Source organism: Herpailurus yagouaroundi, unplaced genomic scaffold (assembly GCF_014898765.1).
Source record: "Herpailurus yagouaroundi ecotype Mexico unplaced genomic scaffold, PumYag 215, whole genome shotgun sequence".
NCBI lineage: Eukaryota > Metazoa > Chordata > Mammalia > Carnivora > Felidae > Herpailurus > Herpailurus yagouaroundi.
The window spans coordinates 6,775,709-6,802,712 of NW_024412446.1; the positions used below are offsets into that span (position 1 = coordinate 6,775,709).

At 41.2% G+C, this 27,004-nt stretch overlaps 1 protein-coding gene and 1 pseudogene across 2 annotated transcripts in view; one reads left to right on the plus strand and one right to left on the minus strand.

Moving 5' to 3' along the window:
* Positions 1-27,004, minus strand: part of FAM222B (family with sequence similarity 222 member B) — a 76,612-nt gene that overhangs the window by 24,727 nt on the left and 24,881 nt on the right. The window contains exon 1 of one of the 2 annotated variants that reach the window (XM_040455368.1): positions 21,441-21,660. The exons of the other annotated variant lie outside the window; for it this stretch is intronic. The gene's annotated coding sequence lies outside the window, so the exon portion shown is untranslated. Of the gene's footprint in view, positions 1-21,440; positions 21,661-27,004 lie in introns of those variants that run through there. 2 annotated transcript variants of the gene reach the window in all.
* LOC121017225 (small nuclear ribonucleoprotein G-like) lies at positions 8,994-9,340 on the plus strand (annotated as a pseudogene).

Sequence of the window (27,004 nt, forward strand, 5' to 3'; positions counted from 1 at the left end):
CTCATGGTTTGTGGGATTGAGCCCTGCATCGGGCTCTGTGCCCGTAGTGCGGATTCTCTGTCCCTCTCTCTCTGCACCTCCCCCACTCGCTCTGTTTGTCAAATAAACTTAGAAAAAAAATTTTTAAATGTCTAAAAGGAAATGGCTACATAAATTATGGGATATTCATCTAATGAAGTTAGCATGAGCTTCCCAATTTAAAGAAAAATTTCTTTAATGTTTATTCATTTCTGAGAGAAAGAGAGAGAGCGTGCACACGTGTACTCAAACGGGTGGGGGAGGGGCAAGGAGAAAGGGAGACACAGAATGTAAAGCAGACTCCAGGCTCTGAGCTGTCAGCACAGAGCCCTACATGGGGCTTGAACTCATGAAGCATGAGATCATGACCTGAGCTGAAGTCGGACACTTAACCAACTGAGTCACCCAGGGGCCCCATAGCCTCCCAATTAAAAAAAAAAAAAAAAGGTTTATTTATTTTTGAGAAAGAGAGAGCACTTGCAGGGAGGGGCAGTGAGAGAGAGGGTGACACAGAATCCAAAGCAGGCTCCAAGCTCTAAGCTGGCAGCACACAGCCTGAGGCAGAGCTCCAACTCACAAACTGTGAGATCATAACCTGAGCTGAAGTTGGACACTTGACCGACTGAACCTCAGAAGCCCCCCAATTTTTAAAAAATGTTTATTTTTATATTTATTTTTCAGAGAGAGAGAGCAGGGGCGAGGCAGAGAAGCGGGGGGGGGGGGGGAGACAGAGAATCTGAAATGGGCTCCATGCTGACAGCAGAGAGCCCAATGCAGGGTTTGAACCCGCAAACCACGAGATCATGACCTGAGCCATAGTCGGATGCTTAACCGACTGAGCCACCCAGTCATCCCTGTGACCAGTCTTTTTTTTAAAAACAATGAATTAGGGGCACCTGGGTGGCTCAGTCGGTTAAGCATCCGACTACAGCTCAGGTCATGATCTCATGGTTTGTAGGTTCAAGCCCTGCATCGGGCTCTGTGCTAACAGCTCAGAGCCTGGAGCCTGCTTCACATTCTGTGTGTCTCCCCACCCCTCCCACCTTGTGCACACTCTCTCTCTCAAAAATAAACATTAATAAAAGAAAATTTTTTTAATTAAAAAATTCACAGTCAAAAATGCTTATTGTTTCATGATTCTCGTTTCAATTATCTCAATTATATGTGTGTATTTATTGGGAGTGCAATCCCTATTGTGAACATAGACAAAAATGTTTGAAAAACATGGCACTATGCCATAGCTGCTTCTCATGTCAGTATTTACTGACCACCTATCATATCCCTCTTCTTACACTATTATATACAACAAAAACATATAATTCTAAGCCACGGTTTTGCTTAAGTGTGAATGTAATTATTGACTTTCCTATGGATTTGGGGAATTGCCTGTCCCAGATCAGCACTGCACTAGAACTCTAGTATACGTTGGCTAGCCTAACACCTAGCAATCATTTCTTAGTGAAAAATCCTTTCCAGGTGAACTATAAAGCCAGCAACTATAACCAAGATAAGAATGCGCTGGACATAAAGGCAAGAAAGACTTTATGTTCAACTTGTCAGATTTTTTTTTTCAGGGAAAAGTTGTATGAATTTACACTGAGGAAACTATATCCAAGAGTAATACAAGTAACGATTAAATAACGTTCTCTCTCATTCTCAAACAATCCTGGCACAGAAAACTCTGTCCCTCCCATCCTAATGCTGTTCCCTGAATGTTAGAAGTAAACTCGAACTCTGAACCTACTTCAACTCATACCTTTTCAAAGTCAGCTTCCATTTGGACACTGCCATGACAGCATCTGGAAGTTGGGCATCATAGACTCCACCCAGGTCTCTGACAGGAAATACCCCTCTGCCTTCTCAGGTGTTTTAAATTTGGGCGGGGTTGGGGGGTGGGAAGCCGGACTCCTACCTTTCAATGCCACGCATCTACTATATCCACTATATATTCATTTCGTCTGCTACTTTCTCAGAACTTGTTCTCTGTACACAATACCTTGAGTTTGTGCCTTACATATCTAGTGAAGTTTCAGAAAGGCTAACAGATTCAGCGCCGACAGGGAACAAAGTTTTACTTATAGTTAACATATTGCCATCCAGGGTTAGTTTGACAGTAGGCAGATTTTAAGGTAAGAGGAGAAACGAAGCATAATTGCTATCTTAATACATTCTGTTCATTTAGGCCCTCCCTTCTTCTCTGCTAGTGGGAGTAGAGGACAGGAGTAGAGGACCATGAGGAATCCTGATGTGTAACAATTTTGGGTGAGGGCTTCTGTAGCCTTAGTAAAAATCGAAAGATCTTACCTTGCTGTTTCATTGAGATTCACTATAACCTGAAGCTTTCTGGCTCACACTCCACATACCCAAGGAATTACCAGGTTTCTGAAGCTAAAGGGTCTATGAAAGTAGTAGAGACTGCTAAGTCTCGAAAGCACCCAGGAACTGAAAGCCTACTGAACAGGAGCACCTCCTCCTTCTACATCCTACAAACCACTGCAACTAGCTAATGGTGTGGCATACTGGTTCAATCCACAGGAAGATGAGAGAATAGAGACAGGGAGCCTGGGTGGCTCAGTCGGTTATGTGTTTGAGTTCGACTCAGGTCATGATCTCACGGTTCGTGGGTTCGAGCCCCACATTGGGCTCTGTGCTGACAGCTCAGAGCCTGGGGCCTGCTTCAGATTCTGTGTCTCCCTCTCTCTCTGCCCCTCCCTGGCTTGCGCTGGCTCTCTCTCTCTCTCTCTCTCTCAAATAAAGAAGCATTAAAAAAAAATAAAAGAGAACAGAGAGTTCCTGCTGGAAGAGTATTTTACAGCTAAACGCCCACTGAAATAAAATTCTGACTTAGGTTTAAGAGGCTTCCTTATTCCAGGAACTGCCTTGTAAAACAAAATAAAAACAAAGTAGTCCTTTAAACATCTCAAAGATTCAAAGTACACAACTCATACACTGATCAGCAGAATTCTTTTGCTCCTTTCTGTAGCTGTGAAAAATTCCATAACCAGTCAGCACTGTTTTTGTTTGTTTTTTTAATCAGTGTGTGGCTGGTTCTAACTGGTCAAATATGTGTCTTATACCATATTAAGCCCCACCCAAACAAAGCAATTTAACTCAAGATTACTTTAGCATTGAATAAATCAGGGGAAAAATTATAGATGTTTTATCCTACAGATGTCCAAATGATGTGCTTTCCTTTATCTCAAAGATACCTCAAAGAAATATGACTAACACTACCCAAATTAACATCTATGACAGGAGCAGAAAACAAAAGTACCCAACTCTTCTATTCCTGGTACACTGCTTCCTTCACTCAGTGTACCCATTCACTCTCCTAATTTCTCCTCTGTAAATTCTCTCCATGGCCTCCCTCACCAACTGAATGTCCTCACCAACCTTCACCCTTTTCCCTCTGTTAAATCACTTTAACTAGACTGGAAATAGACGGTACCCAAACAGAGTAAGGATGGCAGCCATAAAGTGGTGGGGGGCCCACTATGGTGTGAGAGCATCCCCAGAGGGATGCAGTGACTACTCCACCATCTAACAGCAATGAGCCCCAATACGGTCAAATCAGATCCTGATTTCTAGATACCTGGTTTCCAAATCTCTCTACTAACAGGAACAGAGGCTCTTTGGAGAAATGGCTGAGGCACAGAAATGACTCTGGAAGATCTCATTGTGCAGGAAAGGAAGGAAGTGCTCAAAGACTAACGGTGACATGTCAAAGAACACAGAAGCTTTAGGATATTCAACTGGTGAGGGAAACCTCTGAAAGAGAAGTTTACACAGTAGAAACCAAAAAGAACAACGAATAGGTACATGAGTGAAGGAAGCATGTCCTAGCAATAGAAGAATTATGAACTCTTGTTTTCTACCACTGTTCATAAGATGTTAGTTTGGGGAGTATCAGCCAATCTTTTGAAATAAAAGGACAGTGGGGCACCTGGGTGGCTCAGTCAGTTAAGTGTCTGACTTCGGCCCAGGTCATGATCCCGCGCTTCGTGGGTTTGAGTCCCACGTTGGGCTCTGTGCTGACAGGCTCAGAGCCTGGAGCCTGTTTTGGATTCTGTGTCTCCTTCTCTTTCTGCCCCTCCCCCACTCCGTTTCTCTATCTCCCAAAAATAAACATTAAAAAAAAAATTATTTATGAAATAAAAGGACAGCAAATCATTTGATAATCTTTATGATTAAACATATAATTTTTTCCTGATATACTGACAAATTCTGGGATAATTTGAACATCAAACAAATAATGATAAAAGATTATATTCTACTGAATAAAATAGAAAATCCATAATGTATCAAGAAGTTGAATATTCTTTTTTTCTTTTCAAAAGTTTTTAATGTTTATTTATTTTTGAGAGAGAGACAGAGCATGAACGGGGGAGGGTCAGAGAGAGAGGGAGACACAGAATCCGAAGAAGGCTCCCCCGACGCAGGGCTCGAACTCACAGAGCATGAGATCATGACCTGAGCCAAAGTCAGAAGCTCAACCGACTGAGCCACCCAGGTGCCTCTGAATAACTATTCTTATAACCTGAAAACTAATGTAACATTATACATCAACTATACTCAAATTACCCTTGGTGGCTCAGTTGGCTGAGTGGCAGACTTTGGCTCAGGTCATGATTTCACCATTTGTGAGTTCAAGTCCCATACTGGGCTCTGTGCTGACAGCTCAGACAGAGCCTGGAGCCTGCTTCGGATTCTGTGTCTCCCTCTCTCTCTGCCCCTCCCTCGCTCATGATCTCTCTCTCTCTCTCTCTCTCTCTCTCTCTCTCTCTCTCTCTCCCCCCCTCCCTGTCTCCCTCTCTCAAAAATAAATAAAACATTTTTTAAAAAGTTAAAAAAAAAGAAAATCATGAGTCCATACTAATGTAAATATATAAAGTAATAAATTGAAAGGGTGGAGAGAAACAGGATACTTGCAGAGTTTCAAAGTATCTCCTTCCAAAATACTTACTAATTACAAAGGGAAAAAGAGTAACTTTACACTAGAAATGCCTAGCAGGCACCACCTTAATCAAGTGATTGAACATTACCAGTAATAGGACACATAAAAATTCTGCACTTCTTGAAATTATGCAATGAAATTATGCATTACTCGTAATATTCCTGCTGAAGATATATAACCTAAATTAAACATGAGGAAACACCAGGCAACCCTAAATTTAGGGACTTTCTACAAATTAACTGTCAGAAGTATTAAAGTCATGAAAGTCAAAGGCCTGAAGAACTGTTCCAGACTGAAGGAGACCAAGAATATACAACAAATAAATGCAATGTGTGGGGCACTTGGCTGGCCTGTTAGTAGAGCAGGTGACTCTTGATTTCAGGGTTACGAATTCGAGCTCCAAGTTGGGAGCAGAGTTTACTTAAAAAGAAAAAAAAAATAAAATAAATTAAAAAATGCAATGTGTGGGGTGCCTAGGTGGCTCAGTTGATTGAGCGTCTGACCTTGGCTCAGGTCATGACCACACGATTTGTGAGCTCAAGTCCCACATGGGGCTCACTGATGTCAGCACAGAGCCTGCTTCAGATCCTCTGTCCCCCTCTCTCTCTGCTCCTCCCCCATTCGTGCTCTCTCTCAAAAATAAACATTAAAAAAAAATGCAACATGTGATTCTGAACTGGATCCTTACTGAAATGAAACACATTACTCATACAAACAACAACATCTGGGGTGGCTTGATGGCTCAGTTAGTGAAGCAACCAACTTTTTTTTTTTTTTTTGATGTTTTATTTATTTTTGAGAGAGACTGAGCATGAGTGGGGGAGGGGCAGAGAGCAAGAGACAGAATCTGAAGCAGTCTCCAGACCCTGAGCTGTCAGCACAGAGCCCGACATGGGGCTTGAACTCATGAGCTGTGAGATCATGACCTGAGCTGAAGTTGGATGCTCAACCGACTGAGCCACCCAGATGCCCCCAATCAACTCTTGCATCATGAGCTCGCAGTTGGTGGATTCCAGCCTTTGGTCTGGTTCTACACAGACCATGTGGAGCCTGCTTGGGATTCTCTCTCTCTCTCTCTCCTCTCTCTCTCTCTCTCTCTCTCTCTCTCCCCCCCCTTCCCCCCTCCCTATCTCTCTGCCCCTCCCCTGCTCATGCACACATCACCACAAACTCTCTCTCTCTTGCTCAAAAACAAACTTTAAGACAAAACAGAACGGGGCGCCTGGGTGGCTCAGTCGGTTAAGCGGCCGACTTCAGCTCAGGTCATGATCTCGCGGTCTGTGAGTTTGAGCCCCGTGAGTTTGAGCCCCGTGTCGGGCTCTGTGCTGACAGCTCAGAGCCTGGAGCCTGTTTCAGATTCTGTGTCTCCCTCTCTCTGACCCTCCCCCATTCATGCTGTCTCTCTGTCTCAAAAATAAATAAACGTTAAAAAACAAAACAAAACAACAACAACAACAACAAATAGCAACATCTGAGAGGGGTCTGAGAATGACAATAATGTGTCAATGTTACTGATTTTGATGGTTTTATTGTGGTAATGCTGGATGGAGAGTGTCCTTGTTTGTTGTTGAGATAAAGACTAAAGTATTCTGATATGATGAAGCAATCAGGTCAAATGATCCAAGGAAGAAAAATATTCTTTGTACTATCAACTTTTCTGTAAATCTAAGATCGTTTCTACACATTTTATTTTAAAAACAAAACAAAAAATATGGGGTGCCTGGGTGACTCAGGCAGTTAAGCGTCCAAATCTTGATCTCAGTTCAGGTCACGATCTCAGGGTTGTGAGTTCAGTCCCTGCGTTTGGCTCCATGCAAGGCACAGAGGAGCTTACTTGAAAGAAAACAAAACAAAACAAAACAAAACAAAAAACAGGGGCGCCTGGGGGGGCTCAGTCGGTTGGTTAAGCGTGCGACTTTGGCTCAAGTCATGATTGGTTCACGGGTTCAAGCCCCGCATTAGGTTCTGTGCTGACAGTTCAGAGCCTGGAGCCTGTCTCACATCCTGTGTCTCCCTTGTTCTCTGCCCCACCCCCCTTCACGCTCTATCTTTTCTCTCTCAAAAATAAATAAAACATTTTTAAAAAATTTTGTAAGAAAAAAAATCAACAAAACAGGGGTGCCTAGGTGGCTTAGTTAAGTGTCCAACTCTTGATTTCGGCTCAGGTCATGTGTGGAGCCTGATGCAGGGCTCGATCTCTCCCTTTCTCTCTGCCCCTCTCTTGCTTGTTCTCTCTCTCTCAAAACAAATGAAGTTTACAATAAAATAAAATAAACAAAAAAGATAGTGTTGAAGTCTAGAAAGGGGGTGGGGGCTGGAGATCATAAAGAAGAGTTGGGAGAAAGTGGTCTCTTGGTAACTATTATCATTTCATCTTAACACAGGTAACTTAGCTCTACACTGGTGAGTGCTGACATTTGGGGTTCTTGCCATCTGGAATAGGTTTCCTGTATCTTTCTGCCTCATCAACTTCCAATTTCTTTTCAACACTTACCTGAATAACATTTTCTCCAGTGCCTATATTTCAAATTATCCCCCCACCTCCACTCTGTTCTGGCAATGCTTCCACTGTGTGGCATTCAATGCAACCCTCTTAACCTAAAGATGGAGAATTTCAGGGGCGCCTGGGTGGCTCAGTCAATTAAGCATCCGACTTCAGCTCAGGTCATGATCTCGCAGTTTGTGGGTTTGAGCCCTGCCTCAGGCTCTGTGCCAAAAGCTCAGAGCCTGGATCCTGCTTCTGATCCTGTGTCTCCCTCTCTCTCTGCCCCTCCCCAGCCCCTCATGCTCTCAGTCTCCCAAAAATAAATAAAATGTAAAAAACAAACAAAAAAGGAGAATTTCACTTCTGGAAAGGTTCCAAAAGAAATGTCTATCCTGAACAAGGTGCTATTAATAACCCTCCATTTTCAGGCCTGACATTCACTAACATTTCCACCAAGTTCAAGTTCATGTTTCAGTAAGAGTTTGCAAGCAAGCCCTTTCTTTCTAAGCACACATCCTGAACCTCATCAATACTGTCTGCAAACCTCTATGAGCTAAGGGAAATCCTTGTTATACCTTCCAGAGTATAACAGAGTTATGACATTCTTTCCTCCAACCATACAAAAAGTTTCAAATGACATCATAAACTTTATCTCCAGACTTCCTGAAAACTACCCACCACAACCAGCTTCTCCACTTTCACACCAACAGCAGCTGGCAGGCAGTCTTGGGTTATTCTACAGCAAAGGTTTTCGGTAACAATCAATGAAGAGCTTTGCAGTAGTGCAAGGATGATGTTTATCACTCACCCTTTCCTCTTCTTTCCTTTTTAGTGTGATCAGGGAAGCTTTGGAGGAGAAACAACTGTATTACAGCTCTTCTCCAAGGAGCCATGAACTTTCTTCCCTTATTTCACACAAACACTAAGAAAAACAGATTCTTAAAATGCATTGCCACACTCCTTGGCCACTTATTCTCAACAAAACTTTTATGCAGCCACATCCATAAAGTATCTAAGGAGACTGACGAGCCCTTGCGAAGAGAGCCTAGTAACAAAGACACTAAGGTAAGCAAGGACATCTGAAATGAAAAAAACAGTAAGTTACCTGAAGATCTAGGAATAGCCCCAGCTTGGAACTACTTTAGTCTTTCACATGTCAAGAAGATCAGCTTTTACTTGTAAGACCATTTACTTTCAGGGTTACCATCAAACAACATTGAAGGGAAAGTCTGAAGGAAAATAGCAAAGGGAGTTTGTCATCTTCAGATAAAGACAAACTATTCCTTTTATCCCTTTTTTTACCTAGCAAGGATGTTTCCAAAGATATTATGTATGCAACTTCCTATTAAAATAACAACTACAGGGGTGCCTGGGTGGCTCAGTCGGTTGAGCGTCCGACTTCAGCTCGGGTCATGATCTCGCGGTCCGTGAGTTCGAGCCCCGCGTCGGGCTCTGTGCTGAGAGCTCGGAGCCTGGAGCCTGTTTCAGATTCTGTGTCTCCCTCTCTCTGACCCTCCCCCGTTCATGCTCTGTCTCTCTCTGTCTCAAAAATAAATAAACGTTAAAAAAATTTTTTTTAAATAAATAAAAATAAAATAACAACTACAATAAAAAAAAATATTTTAGAGAGGCATCTTTGAGCTCTCCAGGTAGATACCATGAGCAAAGCTCACCCTTCCAAGTTAAAAAATTTATGGACAAGAAATTATCATCAAAATTAAATGGTGGCAGACATGTCCAAGGAATATTGTAAGAGTTCGTTTTATGAATCTTGTGATGAATGAATGTGTGGAGATGGCAAATAATGAGCAACAGAATAATATTGGAAGGTGGTAATATGAGGAAATAGTACCATCGTGTTAGAAGCCTTGGAACGGGTATAAACAGTGGGAGTGTTCACCGGAAGAAACCAACTGCTTCTACATGTCCCCTCTTCATAGCACCTGTTTTACTATAATATAAAAATAAGATCATGTGCATTTTCATACTGAACTATTTTGTTGAATAAACCTTTGTAATAGCCCAAATTTTTTTTTAAAAAACATACTAAAATTCCTATAGCACTAACGAAATGTATCCTCAGTGTCCCACTGATTTTAAAAGTGCCCCAAACAAAAGTTTACTTCTGCATTTCGAAGAGAATTTCATAGGCAAGCAGAAGACTAAACTTCACCTTGCCAATTACTATAATCTTACAATAAGCACAAATTGCTGTGAATGACATTTAGTTCCATCTCACTCTATTCTCTTATGATAAGGAGCAATGAACTCAAGGGTCTGATCTCAGAATATAAAAAGCCATTAAGGCTGCTCCTGATAGCTTCTTTTAAAATATGATTCTACACAGCTCTTCAAAAGAAGGACAATATGTTTTAATTGTGAGATGAATTTTTACAATGCTTTGATCTCCTGTCTAAAAGAGGTCTGTAAAAAGAAATAACTATAGTGGAGGAAGGGAGTAAAATGTGTCATTCTGGTTATTAAAATCCATCAAGTTCATACTTCAGCCTTGGGATAACTGCAGCCAAAAAACTGACTTGCAAGTAATTATCACCACTATCTGCAATAAAAGTTAATTGGACATAATTGAACTAACGCCCTAATCGGAGGGAAGCTGCAACTGGCAAACAGCCCACTCCTCCTGCTTCTTCAATCTGCAAATGAAACTGCTAATGATAATTTGTGGACAAACAAGAAATTGCTCTCATGGTTTCCCCAGTGCAAATCACTCAGCAATCCCAGCTAATGCCCAGCATGTTGAGCCAGGAGAAAAATCATTAACCAGTGCTTCCTTTGATAAAGATGAATTTTAACAATAACCAAGTCCATTAAGGCTGAGGGTTGCTGAGAATTGTTAAATTTCCCCTAAACACCCTAAGTAAGGCACTGTGGCCTGATCTCTATACACTGTATTATGCACTAGATGTGCCCTGTGCCACTACCATGTAGTACTAAGAAGAGACATTATACAAGGCCAGAAGCTACTATTACACTAATAATTTATCTTCTTCTAAGAGAATCCTGGGTAATCTCATTTTTTATACAGGCAAATGGCATTGTTGATCTGCTTCAACAGCAAAGATTAAATTACTTCTGAATGGATTTTGGAGTTGATAGATCCCTGCTGCCTGACTCATCTGCCTTCAATTCTGGATAAGAGCTGCATCCTTTCCCCTGGAATTTAGTACCACTCTCTGCTTTTCAACTGTGTCTACAGCCTAAGGGACTAACACTCCCCTAAGGTTATTGTGGAATCTTAGGAAGCCATTCTATTTTACAGAATGGGAAAATTGTAGTCTTTATATCAACAGTGACTTATAACGTGGGATGACACTGCTAAGGTGACAGAAAGGAAAAGAGAGGCGCCTAGGTGGCTCAGTCAGTTAAGCGTCTGACCCTTGATATCGGCTCAGGTCATGATCTCGTGGTTTGTGAGATTGAGCCCCATGTGGGCTCTGTGCTGACAGCTTGGAATTCTTTCTCTCCCTCCCTCACTCTCTCTCTGCCCCTCCCCCCCTCAAAAAAAAAAACCTTAAAAAAAAGTAAAAGAGAAAAGCAGGTGCACAATGCTCACTTCTGCTTACTTTTTCTCTGCCTCTTTTTTTATTTTTAAGTAATCTCTACACCCAACATGAACTTCAACTCACAGCCCTGAGATCAAGAGTTGCATACTCTACCAACTGAGCCAGCCAGGTGCCACCTCTCTGCTTATTTTTCTTATTTTATTTGGGCTCTATTCTGGCAAGGAGGTGGCTAGAAATTAATGCGTTCAGAATCTTTCCCAAAGCAGTAGCTGGACAACCAGCTCATTTGGTACATTTTTTGTTAAAAGTTATGGGGGGGGGGGGCAGGGGGTTGAAAAAAAAGTTATTTTAGAATGTTTCAGTTCACTCCTGCAGTCATTAAAATACACTTTCTGATGGAAATAGAGGAAAGCCTAGAAATAGCTCAGCCAAGATGTAAAAAAACAGAGGATCTAGAAACTGTAATATGGCTAAGTAAAGGGAAAAAGAACTTAACCTGAAAAAGAGAACACTTAGTAGGAACATCCTTCATTCATTTGCTCTCTGAGCATCTGTGATGCACTAGGCACTGTGACAGTACTATTTTTTGGAAACAAAAATGAGAAATGTGATTAGTGTAGTGAATGTTTCACAGTATATATAAATACCAAATTATGTTGTATACCTTAAACTAATACAATGCTGTGTGTCAATTATATTTTGAAAAGAAAAAAAAAAGTGGATAAAGTTGTTTGAAAACCAAAATAATGAAACAAATACTTCCAAGGAACAGTGAGAAAGAAGGGAGAACAATAATATGGGTCACTGAAAGCCGAGCAAGAATTTACCAGATTGAGAAGGGTAAGCCACTCTAGGCAGAGAAAACTAGCATAATGAAAGGCATGCACAACTATGCTAGAAAACTACCATAACTAGGGGCTCCTGGGTGACTCAGTAGGTTAAAGCATCCAATTCTTGATCTCAGCTCAGGTCCTTATCTCAGGGTCATGAGTTCAAGCCCCACATTGGGCTTCATGCTGGGTGTGAAGCCTACTTATAAAGAAAAGTAGCCTAACTAAATGTATGTTTGGGAAACCACAAGTGGTATAGTATGAAGAGTTGGGTGCTGGATGTATGTGCCAAACCTGGAGACTGAGCCTGATGTGCCAAATTATGAAAAGCCTTACATTTCATACTAGAGGGACAAAACAACAGATTAAGATTAAAGCTGGGTTGGAGTCCCATGTTTCAAGGAGAGTAACATGATCAGATGTCTGTTTAAAAAAATTTTTTTTAATGTGTATTTATTTTTTGAGAGAGAGAAACAGAGTGTGGGGGGCGGGGCGGGGGGGGGGGGGGGGGGGACAGAGAGAGACAGAGACACAGAATCCGAAGCAGCTCCAGGCTCTGAGCTGTCAGCACAGAACCTGATGCGGGGCTCGACCTCACAGACCATGAGATCATGACCTGAGCCAAAATCAGATGCTCAACCAACTGAGCCACCCAGGTGCCCCTCAGATGTCTATTTTAAATAAATCTGCTGAAAATGTGAAAGACAAACAAGAAATGGCAGAAATCAGTTAAGTGGCTATAGTGATTTCAAGGCAAGAGATGATGATCTTAAGCAAGAGTGCCATAAGAGAGCCATCATACAAAGGAGGGAGTAGATTTCTTTCTTTCTTTCTTTTCTTTCTTTCTTTCTTTCTTTTCTTTCTTTCAGGTTTTTTTAATTTTAGGTAATCTCTACACCCAACGTGGGGTGCAAACTCACAAACCCAAGATCAAGAGTCACATGCTCCACCAACTCAGTCAGCCAGGTGCCCCTAGTAGATTTATATCTGAGCTCAAACACAGGTTAATAAAGGCTGAAGACAGGCAATTTTAGACTAACATAAACAACAATTTGAGCTTATTCAATAGTGGGCATACTAATAGAAATGCTGAAGCAAAAGGAATGACTATTCCTTAAGAATGATGGAAAATAATTTATTTTCAGTAACTAAGAATTTGGAATAGATGACCATTAAACCAACTTTCAGATTCCAAGGTTCTAAATCACTTACAAAGGTGATTATTTTACAAAGTCATTATGACTGCTTATTTTGTAGAAAGGTCTGTAATTTTCTAAGTGCTTTCACATGGATTCTCTCACTTGCTTTTCCCAAATACCCTATGAGATAGTTTGCACAGGGATCCTCAGTCCATTTTTCAGAGATAAAGTAGGAAAAGCTCTAAGTGCCTAGACTACAACCCCTAGCTCTGTGCTCTTTCCATTCTCTTCACTGCCTCCAACAGTGTCACTGCTGAAAATCAATTCTGACAAATCATCCCTCTTTGGTCACTTGTTCCAGGGTCTATTTCAAAATCAGGAAATTCTGCATGTCTTATATTCATTGTCCAGAAGCTCCAGCCTATTCCTTTGTCCTCTTCTAGGTGAATAAGAGCTGGTCATCTATCTTATATAATGTTCCTTCATATTTGCATACTATAAAAAGTCTGTCACTTCCCTAATCCTGGCTAATAACCCCCAATTCCTTGAGGGTTTTTTTTTTCATATATTCTTTCCCTCCTTAAACTCGTCAAGTAATGTGATCCCCAATTTTGTACTAGCTCCAGGAAGACAATAAACTCTTCCCATAGACTCCAATTCTAATCCCCAGGTATCTATGAAAAGTGCCTCTCCAAGTAATTCATACCAATATTTACTGAGAGCCTACAATGTAGCAAGACATTGTTCTAGGAGTGAGGGACTCAGCAAAGAAAAAAACAGACAAAAACTCATGCTTCCATTTTTACATGGTATAGAGTGGGAGGGTCAGACAAATTTAATGAATAGGTTAGTTACTCTCAAAAGTTGATAAATGCTACGAAAAGGAAAATAAAGCAGAATAAGAAGATGCGGAGTATTGGATGAGAGATAGCCATTCTAAATAGCATAGAATGGTCCTCACTGAGAAACTGTAGTTCTCTCCATGGTTTATCTGCTAGTTTCAGTGCAAGACAGCAATACAGCTTTTAATTACATAACAGAATTTTTTTAAGCAATTAAACTATAACCAATATAGTTTTCCCCTCTCTCATTTCAAATTTAACTCTTAGACACTTGCACTTTTTAAAAATGTTTTTACTTATTTTTGAGAGAGACAGAGAGACAGAGCAAGCAGGCAAGGGGAAGAGATAGAGGGGGACACAGAATCTGAAGCAGGCTCCAGGGTCTGAGCTGGCAGCACAGAGCCTGACACAGGGTTTGAACTTGTGAACCACGAGATCATGACCTGAGCTGAAGTTGGACGCTTAACCAACTGAGCCACCCAGGCACCCTGACACTTGCACTTTTAATAAAAAGCAATTCATCAACTTGTTTAGAAGAAAAAATCTTATTTCTGTGATGTAGAAATATTCTTCAAGCAATAATGCAACAAAATAATGCAAGTCTGCACAGACATGCACGAGTGCATGCACACGCGCGCGCGCACACACACACACACACACCTCTGACTTTGATTAAGGACTAGCATTTCCCTGGTTGAGCAATATTCTTTCTTAAGTAGCTGTGGAAAGCTCAGAGATGAGCAGATGTGGACAGACAGGCGGATGGAGGCAGTTGGTGGAAACAATTTCAAAGAATTACAGAATTGGTGTGCAGGCTTAAGTGGCATCAGCCTCTCACTTCAAAGTGCACTTGGAACAATCTCCCGAAAATGTACTATGAATGATAAGAATGATACATTTCATTTGGGACATTTGTTTAGCTTAGAGAAGAGGCAAAAATTAAAATACAGCTTCCTGAAAAAGCAACTTGTTCCAACTTAATTTTGCCATGGACCATGGAAACAAAGGACTTTTTTTTTCTTTTTAATTTTTTTTCAGTTTATTTATTTATTTTGGGGAAGCGTTAGAGAGAGAGGGGGAGAGAGAGAGAGGATTCCAAGCAGGCTCTGCACTATCAGCAAGAGCCCGGCATGGGGCTCGATATCATAAACTGTGAGACCATGACCCAAGTGGAAACCAAGAAGCCTGGTGCTTAACCGACTGAGCCACCCAGGTACCCCCAAAGGAGTTTCCTTAAAAGGAAAGGTTCCTCTTGTCTCTCTGTGGAAATGTTCTAGCACACTATCACACTCCAATTGCACCATAACCTCACAGGGATTGAATGAAGCCTAGTACTAAAATCCTTTGTAAAGCACTTTAGTGAATGCACAGTAACACTTAGCAGGACAGGTTAAAACCAAGATATGGGATTCTTCATTAATCGACTGGTCTTTCTGTTGAATGAAAAAGTTTCTGGGAGGATAAGATAAGCAAAAGGCAAACCAGAACCTTCACAGTTACAAAATTAATGTCTTCACAATAGTACAACCACTCCCAGCTGAACAGTTAGGTAATACATAAGGCCCATTCAGGAACCCAGGAAATGTGTCTTTTCCACTGATATACTGTGACCTGGGATGAGCTGCCTTTAACTTCTCATAGTCTTGATACCTCTTAACTTTCAAAATAGATTAAGTTTTATCCTTTACATAGTAAGTGATAAGTGGAATGCCAATGGAAGAAATGCTTTAGCTTTTGGAAGGAAAGAAGAGATTTAAGTTATGACTAATAATGCTTATGCTTCTCCTCTGAAGCAACAGGGATGATGTCTAAATCTTCAATTCTGCAAGTGGTATAAAATCTTATTTTCATTCAGATCAGCAACTGATCCTCAAAACCACTTTGCTGAGTGCAAAGAATTAGCAACTGGTCATGGAAACCTTCCTTTTTAAATCTGCTGTAATATTTAGTTGAGAGAGAGAGAGAGAGAACATTTCCCCACCAAATAGCACTTAAAGAAATCCTGAGCTTTGAAATTTATAATGCATAGTACTTCTTTAATCACAACCTAGTATCTGACTTCTAAATGGATTTCATTTTGGCCAACAGTTCTCATCATTAGAGTATATACACAGTGTTAAGAGGAGGGGTTTACTTTGATAACACTTCTTTGGCTTGTCCATCTGTGGCCTGACCACATATGATGAATGACTGGCAAATACCATGGGGCCAGAAGATGCCAAGAAAGAAGGCATGCTAGTATCAAAAGCTAGTTTATCTATGATCTACTTGGAAGATCTCAATTCTCCCTAGGACTCCGTGTAATTAGGTGACAAGGGCCAAAGTCTTCAAAAATAAACAGGGGGCTCCTGGATGGCTCCATTGGTTAGGCATCTGACTTTGGCTCAGGTCATGATCTCACAGGTCATGAGTTCGAGCCCTGCATCAGGCTCTGCACTGCCAGCTCAGAGCCTGGAGGCTGCTTTGAATTCTGTGTTCCCCACTCTCTCTCTGCCCCTCCTCCCCCACACTCTCTCTCTTAAAAATAAATAAACATTAAAAAAAAATTAGGGGTGCCTGGGTGGCTCAGTTGGTTAAGCGTCCAATCTTGGCTCAGGTCATGATCTCACAGTTCCTAAGTTCGAGCCCCGCATCGGGCTCTGTGCTGACAGCTCAGAGTCTGGAGCCTGCTTTGGATTGTGTGTCTCCCTCTCTCTACACTCCACCCTGGCTTGTGCTCTGTCTCTCAAAAATAAATCAATATTTAAAAAAATAAAAAAGAAAGGAAGAAAGAAAGAAAGAAAGAAAGAAAGAAAGAAAGAAAGTTAGTTTAATCCAAGCTTGTTGGTCTCTTAGTTTAATCCAATCTTACTGGTCTCCTGAATGACCAGAGAAAGAAAATAAATCTCTAATACTCAGTTTGTTCCACTAGAAAATCCCAGTTACAAAGCAGAAGAAGTTACTAAAGCTATTGCTAGGAATATCTTTGGATTTTACCTGTCTGTACTTTGTCTGCTTGCCCTTCTACATGAATAATCAAGAACTGACTGTGTTCTTTGGATCAGGAATGAATCCTTAACTACAGTACTGCCCATGTGTTGGTAAAGACGCCTCTGCCCTTTTCAGCTAGGTTGAGATGTAACAACTCAGCCGATGACTGAATTTGATCTAATCAGCTCAATGCTCCCTCCCTCAGATCCATCAGCACCAAATATAATAAAACTTCAGTTTGGCCTTTCCTTTACGGTTCTATCTTTTTTTTCCTCTACCACCTCATCCTGAACCTTCCTCCTTCTCTTGATTGATAGTGGCATCTTGGTCTTTGGATTCCCTTCATGACTAGAGAAATAAAAACAGTCTCTCACAGCAGAAACAGGAAAATTTCAAGTCATTTCAAATAAGGATCCTCAAAGGAGTTCTTAGAGAAAATAATTAAATATATTAGAAATACAGAGCACCTGGCTGGCTCAGTCAGTAGAGCATGTGATTCTTGATCTCAGGGTAGTAAGTTCAAGCCCCACCTTGGGCACAGAGCTTACTTAAAAAAACAAATTCAAGTATTCAGAGACCTTCGCTCTGGGTCTAGCTTTACTACCAAATCACTAAGTTATTTAGACATTCTCAGGACATTATTTTTTCTACCTCAGAGAAATGCTGAGACCACTAAGAGACTGCTTATTTAATTCACTGAATGAAAACTAATCTAAAAAGTAAAAATATTTATGTTAATGCTGGAAATGATTCTTGGGCTGAAGAAACTCTGGTCTTAACCTTTTGTGAGTTGTTATATAATTACACCCTACAACTCCACGTTTAATTTCAAAATATAATATATACTAAAGGTACCAAAGAATTTCTTTAAAACCACGCACAGACTTTCTCCATTTTCTTCTATCACCATATGTATTTACAGATAATGAAAACTCCCATTAAGTAAAATTCTAAGATCCAGCTAAATAAAAGGAGGACTGTCCAGTATTCACAGAATGCTAATATATAGAACAAAGTTGGGGGAAGGAGCAAAGACCTGGATTCTAAAAAGATGAGCAATCTGAGTGGTTTAAAAAACAACAACAAAAAGATGGGTTAGAAGTTTATATCTAAAGAAAAGGCAACTGTTTTGAATAGCTCTAACAATCCCATAATAAGTGCAGTATCAAACATAGGGTAATTAATTCAGTGGACTTTTCCCCTTTCACTGACAGATTGAACAGCTCTGAGGATAATCTCCTTCACTCTCCCAGGGCTCAGTTGGAAGATTCATTATTTATGCCCTCAATTGTTTACTCTGTCCTATTTTCCATCCATCCAGGCCCAAGGGCAGTGTTATCACTGGCCTGTTTCCAAAATGAATGTATTATTAGTTCACTGCGTAACTAGTTACAAAACCAAAGATAATCAAACAAAATGGTATCCTACTACTGAAGAGCAACCCTACCCACCACTTGATCCAGGAGAGAAGTTAATGACAATGCTGACCCAATGTTACCAAAAGCTAATTCTCTTAGATGGATGAAGTGAGATCCATTTGTCATTCTAGCCTCCCCCCGCCCCCCCTTTTTTTCTGGTGAGCCATGGAGCAACATATATGCAAATGTAACAGGATTCTTAAAGGGCAGTATCATTAGAAAGGCAGCTCTGGCCCTCACTGAGAGCAGACCTGTAAACTACTGTGGATTAAACTGATTGAGATGCATTTTGCCTAGCAACCATTCATTAGGAAGAGTTCAGTAACTCACCAACAATCGATTCCACGTCTTTATCTGAACAGATAACAGACTCTACCAAGTCCTCTACCCTCTGTATTCAGACTTACAGCAAACAACTTCCTCAAAAGATTCAGCTTCCAAGAGTCAACCCCTGGGGGAGGGGGTTGGGTTTAAAAACACACATAATATTGTCTCAGACACCTGACAAAGCTGAATAGCTTAAAAACTACCACCAGTCACATCTCCATATGAATGCATTCATTGTCTCTAAATACGTCTCTCACATAACAGCATTCCCAGTTCTTTTTGCTTCTAATATTTTCTCATCTTAAGCAACCTTTTCCCAATTCCAAACCGTACAACACTCAAGCTGATTATTATGAGAATCAACGCCAAGGGTCCAATCTTTTCCTTTACCTTCTCAAGGGGATCATTTTATACTTCTGATGTGAATGGGGGATTGGGCTTGAATCTCCCTTTAGAGAGAACACAGGGCCCTTTTTCTTAACACATCCTAAGCTGTGACTCACAGAAATAATCAGGATGGATAAAAACAGATTGCTAAAGAAAATTAAATCAGCTACTTTAACTTCAGCAGCACCATGTCCCTTCAACTAAGAGATTATGGGAAGTCATGGCTTCATATAATGGTTTCCTTGCAGAGGACCAAATTTGAGGAGTTCCAGCCCCTTTAAATGATATTTGGAGATCAGTGTAAATACACCTATGATTAGTTCTATACATAGCCTTTGCTCCTGGGGGAAATTCTCTGGGGAAATCACTGTACCATGCAAAATATTGATTACACAAATCAGGCAAGAAAATAGATATATAAAAATATTAAGTGAACAAAGTGTAATATAACTTTACAAAGCTATATTAACTGTCTACTCATGGGTAGACAAAAAACCACCTAGGATTCCAAATGGGCCGGCAACTTATTTTTTAGTAGAATCAAGATGAAGTGATACATGCTTTTATATAGCCTCCAAATATTTTTTTTGTTACTTCCTCAGTTTGCTAGCTTAGACATCAAAGTGCACGTTGTTTTACACAACAGCTAGCTGTCAAAGCTTCGATGATTTTTAATAGTTCATTCTCAGGAACAAGTTAGGTTAAAAAAAAACCTAAAAACATCTGGGGCCTTTCAATTTAAACATTATGGAGTTGTACTGGATAGATGAGTAATAAGACAACCCAAATCCAACAAAGGTTTACTATGAGTCTACTTTTTTTGCACAATTCTTTTTAAAGATTTTTTTTAAAGTAATCTTTACACCCAACATGGGGCTCGAACTTACAACCACGAGATCAAGAGTTGCATGCTCCACTGACTTAGCCAGCTTGGTGCCCCTTTTTTGTATAATTCTATAGCAAGGCTACTTGAAATGTAAAAGGTAGACAGACACATAGATAGATAGATAGATAGATAGATAGACAGATAAACAGAGAGACAGACTCCTAATCCCTAGTAAGCTTCTACAACTAAGATGGTTGCCTATCCTATTACACTTCTTCCTCATAATACTTGGCTTTCACCACAAACTGCCCCTTATTAGAGATCCAATAGGTCAATGCAAAGAAAAAACACTGATCCAATTAAAACTATAAGACAGCTCCAGCATATCAATTCTGTCTTCAAAACTGAATTCCAGTTAGAACAATCTGTGGAAACTGAACCTGGATTATAAGAATCTCTCAATCATTTCAATTAATATTTAGCAAAGAATGCTGCCAAAAATTGATATTCATCCCGTCTGGTATTCTAATTCTTTGCTAAGCAACATTAAGATAAATCTGGTCCAAACACCTTTGGTGAAAATCCCCAGTTAGATTAAGCAAGTTTATCACGAACACTGCCACTCACCACAGAAAGACAGACAGACACACACACACCATTTGTTTCTAACACATAAAATTTGGGTTTTCTATCTTCAATTGATAACTTTCCACTCAATTAAAAACTTAATACAGAGGCTTCTGATTTTGGCTGAAGATAAGCTCTGTGTCCTTCAGAAAGAAGAGATCTATAAATTGTAGAAGTAAAAGAACTCAAAAGAAATAAATATAATTTAAATTGTTAATGCTACAGCCACCCAATTTCATAAAGTTTGGGAGGGAGGAAACTTTAAAAGATAATTGAACAAAATTCACCTGGATTTTTTTAAAGTTTGGTTCTGTCGTTCATGACAGAAACTAACCTCTCTGAACATATGGATATAAGAAATAAACTGATGGAGAAACAGACAAGACTTTTAGGTTTCAGTAACAGTAAGGTAAGTTTGCTCGTTTGATAGATTTCTCCAGTAGGGCTGAGTACTAAACAAAGCAGGTGACAAGGTACTCAGGAGAAGACTTTAACAGAGTTAATCGCTAACAACTATTAGGATTTCCTTTAACCACCGTTTGACATGGGCTGCTCCCTCTTTCCACTAGCATCTCCTTTTTCAGATTGTTTTTGCTGAATAAGGCAGTCCCAAGTAGGAAAATGGTGAAGACAGCCTTAATGGACATGGATGCAGTACAGTACCAAAAACCCATTCCTAGCCTTCTTTTTTCTTCTTTTTCTTTTTCTTTCTTTCTTTTCTTTCTTTTCTTTCCTTTCTTTCTCTCTCTCTCTTTCTTTCTCCTTTCTTTTTCTTTCGTTCTTTCTTTGCGGTTTACTGCATTAGATGCCACGCAAGAAAGAGCTCCTCTTTTCTTCTGTTCATTTTACTTCATAAGAGACCGACATCGATGTATCAGTAAAAAAAGATAAGAGTCCTGAATCTCCTTACCCTGCTGCAGGGGTGAGATGATGGGAGGGAAAGAAGAATGAAGGGTAGAATCAGAAAATCAAAATAAACTGATGGGATGTAGAGCTCTTACTTCCCATTCCATTTCCCCTTTCCTCACAAGGTTAAGTCGGCTGAAGTCGGGGCTGCATTAGAAAAAGCACACACACGCACACGCACACACACCTTGAGCCCTTGAAGGGAGGTGAGGATCGCTCCGCAGCGCTCGCTCGGTGGGGCTCCAGGCTCCGCCCCGCCCGCCTGGGGCAGCTGAACCCTCCTCGCCCCGCCCGGGCAGGAGGGATGAGAAGGGGCTTACAGCTGTCTTGGCTGGGGGAGGGGGAAGTGGCAGCTCCGAGTGCCAGGCTCTTGGAGCACAGCACCCCGCGGTGCGCCGACACCCCCTCCCCCAGCCGGCAGCCGCTTGCTACCCTTTGCTGCCGGAAGCCAGCCCCGCCCCCTCAACTCCATCCCGGCCCTCCGCAAACCCCCTCCTGCCCGCACAGCCAATGGCAAGCCAGGGAGCCAGGAGAGCGACCCGCCAAGCAGCCAACTGGGGAGGCCCACTGGGAGGTCAGCCGCCGGGGATAGGCCAGCTACCCGTGGCCCCGGCCCCTGCGCGGCTCCTCTTTGTTAGAGCTGCCCCGATCTCTCCTGACTACCACCCCAAAGCCGGGAGGCAAGCATACCACAGCTGGGCCAAGTGATGCTGCGCCCCTTCTATCGCTCCCCAGCCCACTCTCTGCCTGGGTGCTAGAGTGGCCCCTATCCAGGCAATAACTCCCAGAGTGCCTCAGACTTCCACAGCAATAGCCACCAGATGACACCCGACAGTAAAAAGATGCTCCTGGGGCCTCTGCCTCGCCCTTCTTTTCTCAGGCTAATCAACTTCACACCGTGGATAGATTTAGGTTGCATATCAGATCAGCTGCAAACATCAATCCACCCTGTCTGAAACTCCTGCTTCCTGTGACGCAGAAATTAAGAGGGGAGGGGGCATATCGGGAAGGTAGTAATCTCGAAATTGGTGGGGGTAGGAGAAGGAATACATCAAATAATCTGCAAACACACACACACACCAAAACATACAGTTGGCTCGAATCCAGTTCAGATATAAAACATCTACATCCAATTAAATCCAAGCTAACCATTCCTTTAGCAGGTTTCATTACAATCAGGCAACAAGTATCTAAGTCTTGTTCAAGCCATATGCCAAATCTCAGAAAAAACTCTCAGCAACCGCCAGGTCGCTGCATAACTGGCAGGCTGCATCAACACTTCAATCACTAATGCCAACGTTAGGGGCATAACACAGCTGGGATGGAATATGTCAAAGACTGTAGAATATTTTCTTAGGTGTAGTGGTGGAGCAGTGCATGGGACTCATTTAAGAAAAATAGGGGCGCCTGGGTGGCTCAGTCGGTTAAGTGTCCAACTTTGGCTCAGGTCATGATCTCATGGCTCCTGAGGTCGAGCCCCACGTCAGGCTCTACGCCGCTTGCTCAGAGCCTGGAGCCTACTTCAGATTCTGTGTCTCCCTCCCTCTCTGCCCTCCCCCGTTAACGTTCTGGCTCTCTCTCTCTCTCTGTCTCTCAAAAACAAATAAACATTAAAAAATTAAATAAAAGTAAAATAGAGGGGAACCTGGGTGGCTCAGTCAGTTAAGTGTCCAACTCTTGATTTTGCTCAAGTCATGATCTCACGGTCATGAGATCTCACGGCTGGGGAGTTCGAACCCCGCATGGGGCTCTCTGCTGTCAGTGCAGAGCCCACTTCAGATCCTCTGTCCCCCTCTCTCTGTCCCTCCCCACTCGTGCTCTGTCTCTCAAAAATAAATAAAACATTGGGGCAACTGGGTGGCTCAGTTGGTTGGGTGTCCAACTCTTGGTTTCAGCTCAGGTCATGAACTCGTGGTTTGTGAGTTCTAGCCCTCCGTCAGGCTCTGTGCTGAAGCATAGAGCCTGCTTGGAACTCTCTCTGACCCTCCCCCGCTTGCTCTGTCTCTCAAAATAAATAAATAAACTTAAAAAAACCCATAAAACATCTTTTTAAAAAAGAAAGAAAAAAGAAAAAGAAAATGGGGATCAGGGAAAGTAAGCTATTACCTATATTGTCATTTTTGTCCACAGAATTCTTGCAACTAATGTTAAATATTTACATCATACTCTACAATCCCACTTAGTTCCCCAAAGTAGTACTATAGTTTTTAAAAGACAACAAAAGGTATTTGCAATTTACGTAGCCCTTTCTTTTTCAATGTTTGTTTATATTTGAGAGAGACAGAATCCAAAGCAGGCTCCAGGCTCTGAGCTGTCAGCACAGAGCCCCATGTAGGGTTGGAACTCACAGGGTATGAGATCATGACCTGGGACACTTGACTGATTGAGCCACCCAGGCGCCCCTAAGTAGTCCTTTCTTAATTTGGAGTTCAAAGCATTTCATATCTATAACCTCAGTCTTCTTATAAGATGGAAAAGGAGCTGTATAGACATGCCCATTTTAAAGACAGCTCTTCTTTCTAACCCAAATTAAAAGACTGGCTTAAAACAGATTTATAGAGGAACCTCACTGATGTTTCATAGAGTAGCATTCATTAGGTTTCATATGAAAAGAACTAAATGTGAAACTTTTTGATTTTAAAGTCTGCTAGCTTAGCTAGCTAGCCAGCCGGTAAGTCCAGTCTCATCCTATCATCTCCTGACTTAAACCAAAAATTCACGAGCTCTCTAATTCATATTATTTAGCAATTCCCTGGCATTTTCCATATTAAAATAACTAAAGAATAAGAAACTACTGCTCAAAGTAGCTAACCATAAAGGTAATCTTGATGTCTAAGGGAAACTTCTGTGTCAGTACCTTCCTTCAGATTCTAGCCTTCTCGATAAAGGAAAATTTTTTCTCTTTAAGGACTAAACTAGAAACTAAAATTTACATTGTTCCAAGAACACACATGTACCAATTAATTTGCCAAAACATCAAAAACAAGGAACCAAACATACCAGTCTCACCACTATTATCACAAATGTTCTTGGAAAGTGGATAATTCCGATAAAATTTCTGATATCCTCTTCTATAATATAAACGTGGAACTCTTAGGGAGTTTCGAATACCTTAACTAAATTAAAAAGTCAAATTCACCTTGCCCAAGTAACTATACAGTCCACAGAAGAATTACAACTATTTAATAAAAGATCACTGGGGAAGCCCAAAACATTTTCTTCTAAAGAATTCAAGTCCAATTTCTTTTCACGACCCTCAAATGTACTCTATCTTACTACCATAACCCTAACAGAGACCCTTAACATGTCTGTGCGGTAACTATAACTTCTTTCTAGTCTTCCTCATTCTGCATACCATTGCTTTCAAGTATTTGTTCTTAAAAAACACAAAGTTAGGAGCACCATGGTAACTCAGTCGGTTAAGTGTCAAGCCCCGCATCAGGCTCTGTGCTGACAGCTTAGAGCCTGGAGCCTGCTTCAAATCCTGTGTCTTCCTCTCTTTCTGCCCCTCCCCCCACCTTGGCGCATGCGCGTGCTCTCTCTCTCCCCTAAAAATAAACAAACATTGGGGTGCCTGGGTGGCTCAGTTGGTTTAAGAGTCTGACTTCAGCTCAGGTCATGATCTTGCAGTTTGTGGGTTCAAGCCATGTGCTGACAGCTCAGAGCCTGGAGCCTGCTTCAGATTCTGTGTCTCCCTTGCTCTGTGCCCCGCCCCCACTCACACCCTGTCTTTCTCTGTCTCTCAAAAATGAATAAACATTAAAAAAAATTTTTTAAAAACACAGAAAGTTACATTTATTGCACATTTACTAGGGCCAAGGCCCTGTGGCAAGAACTATATATTTATATTTATTATTTTGTCATAATAAGCCTATGAAAATTTCCCCATTTTTATAGGTGCAGAGAGGTTGAAGATCTTCTCTAAATCATATGGCTGGTAAATGGAAGAGTCAGTATTAGAATTTGGGGGGGGGGGGGGAAGAATTTGAGTCATTTTGGCTCCAAATCTAATACTCCTATGCACTAAGCTATATGTGACTCTCTGGTACCTATGTCATCTAGCCAAATTTCCACTCTATAGCTGTTACATATTCCATAATCTGGCCCTATCTTACACTATCAAACTTACTTCCTACCTTTCCCTAGCATGTTTCCCCACACCAGACAAACTAATCTGTTTGCTCACTGTCTATCATGTTCATCCATTTCTATTTCCATGACATGACTTGTGCTGTTATAACCATGCCATTCAAATCCTACCCATTCTTCAAGTTCAAATTCCACCTTCCTTGTAGAGCCTTCTTTGATGCTGTCAGCAATGATTCCTTTCCTCAATCACTATTACACAATTTAATACCTAAAAAAAAAATTTTTTTTAATGTTTACTTTTGAGAGAGAGGGAGAGAGCGTGCATGCGAGCAAGCAGGGGAGGGACAGAGAGAGAGGGAGACACAGAATCCAAAGCAGGCTCCAGGCTCTGAGCTGTCAACACAGAGCCTGACTTGGGGCTCGAACTCACAAACCGTAAGATCATGACCTGAGCCGAAGCTGGAATCTCAACCAACTGAGCCACCCAGGCGCCCCAATACAATACTTATTCTGTTGTCTAATATGTGATTTGTCTTCCTACTTTAGACTGTAACTCAGAACTTGTATTACATTTGCCTTTGTCTCCCTTCCCAATTATGCACAGTAAGGCACACATAGCAAAGTCCTCAATAAATATTTAGACCAGTAAACTTTATAGCAAAAGAATAACCCAAATCACTTAAATCACCCAAGTTCTCAAAAAAGCCACCAAAGTTGAAACCATTAATAATACTCTTCATTCATCTTCAAGATACAACAATCAAGTTCTAACTCTGCCACTACTAATTACTTACTTATCCAGTATCATGGACAAATTGATCAGATGGGCTTCAAGAGGGCTGGTAGTGTTTCTTGATCTGGGAACTAGTTACATAGGTAATGTTTAATTTTTTTTTTTAATGTTTTTTTTTTTTTTTTTTTTTTTTTTTGAGAGAGAGACAGACAGACCGACAGACAGAGTGTGAGCAGGGGAGGGGTAGAGAGAGAGGGAGACACAGAATTCAAAGCAGGCTCCAGGCTCTGAGCTGTCAGCACAGAGCCCAATGTGGGGCTTGAACCCACGAACTGTGAGATCATGACCTGAGCCGAAGTCAGACTCCCACCCGACTGAGCCACCCAGGCACCCCGGTAATGTTTAATTTGTGAAAATTCACTGAGTTGTACACTTATATGCACTTTTCTATACTGTATATATTTTGTCTCAATGAAGTTTTAAAATATCAAGTTTCAGGGGCGCCTGGGTGGCGCAGTCAGTTAAGCGTCCGACTTCAGCCAGGTCACGATCTCGCGGTCCGGGAGTTCGAGCCCCGCGTCAGGCTCTGGGCTGATGGCTCGGAGCCTGGAGCCTGTTTCCGATTCTGTGTCTCCCTCTCTCTCTGCCCCTCCCCCGTTCATGCTCTGTCTCTCTCTGTCGCAAAAATAAATAAATGTTGAAAAAAAAAATTTTAAAAAAAATATCAAGTTTCAGATTATAAAATAATCACATCTATTTTTAAGCACATAGTAGTATTATGTATGTCTGTAGGTCCAAGAAAATACTGGAACATATAATATATACCAATCTGTCAATTGTGGTTATCACAAAGAGGAAGATTAGAAAAATAAGAGGGAACAAAGGACAGAACTTTTTTTTTAATTTTTTAAAAAATGTTTTTATTTATT